The sequence below is a fragment of the Chiloscyllium plagiosum genome, chromosome 1 (genome assembly GCF_004010195.1).
Source record: "Chiloscyllium plagiosum isolate BGI_BamShark_2017 chromosome 1, ASM401019v2, whole genome shotgun sequence".
Taxonomy (NCBI): Eukaryota; Metazoa; Chordata; class Chondrichthyes; order Orectolobiformes; family Hemiscylliidae; genus Chiloscyllium; species Chiloscyllium plagiosum.
Window position 1 is genome coordinate 63,461,715 of NC_057710.1, and position 1,364 is coordinate 63,463,078.

Consider the following 1,364-nt stretch of genomic DNA (forward strand, 5'->3'; position numbering starts at 1 on the left):
TTCGTGGATGCGGATCGTTAGCTTTCTTCCTGTTTGTCCTATATAGTGTTTTGTGCAGTCCTTGCATGGGATTTTGTACACTACATTGGTTATGCTCATGCTGGGTATCGGGTCCTTCATTTTGGTGAGTTGTTGTCTGAGAGTGGCTGTTGGTTTGTGTGCTGTTATAAGTCCTAGTGGTCGCAGTAGTCTGGCTGTCATTTCAGAGATGTTCTTGATGTATGGTAGTGTGGCTGTCTTTTGGGTTGCAGCATGTCCTCGTTCTGTTGTCTTTCCCTTAGGCATCTCTTGATGAAATTGCGAGGATATCCGTTTTTTGCGAATACCTTGTATAGGTGTTCCTCTTCCCCTTTTTGCAGTTCTGGTGTGCTGCAGTGTGTTGTGGCCCTTTTGAATAGTGTCTTGATGCAGAGTTTGGGTTGAATTTGTAGTAAGACTTTTTGTTCTAACCTTTGCATTACTGCTTCTGCTATAAGTCCAGAGATCGGTGAGCCCATGGGTGTTCCGTTGATTTGTTTGTATATCTGGTTGTTGAATGTGAAGTGTGTTGTGAGGCACAAGTCCAGTAGTTTAAGTATGCCATCTTTATTGATGGGTTCAACGTCCTGTTGTCTGTTATGTCTGTTCAGCAGGTTGGCTATTGTTTCTCTGGCTAGGGCTTTGTCAATAGACGTGAACAGTGCCTTGCGTCGAATGAGACCATGGTTTCTTCCTTGTCCATATGTATATTTCTGATGATGTCCAAGAATTCCTGTGTTGATTGTATAGAGTGTCTGGATCCGCTGATTGTATAGAGTGTCTGGATCCGCTGATCAAGTGTTTCAGTTTCTGCTGTAGTTCTTTCGCCAGCTTGTGTGATGGTGTCCCTGGTAGTGATACTATGGGTCTGAGTGGGATAGCAGAAGCAGTAATGCAAAGGTTAGAACAAACAGTCTTACTACAAATTCAACCCAAACTCTGGGTCAGATACGTTGATGACACCTTTGTAATCATTAAAACACGGAAATAGAGAATACACACTGAATCATCAACTCCACACTAACAGGAATCCGATTCACGACAGAGGAAGAAAAGGACAACCAACTCCCATTCCTAGACGTGAGGGTACAGAGAACACCAAACGGAGAAATTACCACTAAGGTACACAGGAAAGCCACACACACAGACCAAGTCCTGAACTATGAAAGCAACCACCCCAATACACACAAGCGAAGTTGCATCAAGACACTATTCAAAAGGGCCACAACACACTGCAGGACACCAGAACTGCAAAAAGAGGAAGTGGAACACCTATACAAGGTATTTGCAAAAAACGGATATCCGCGCAATTTCATCAACAGATGCCTAAGGGAAAGACAACAGAA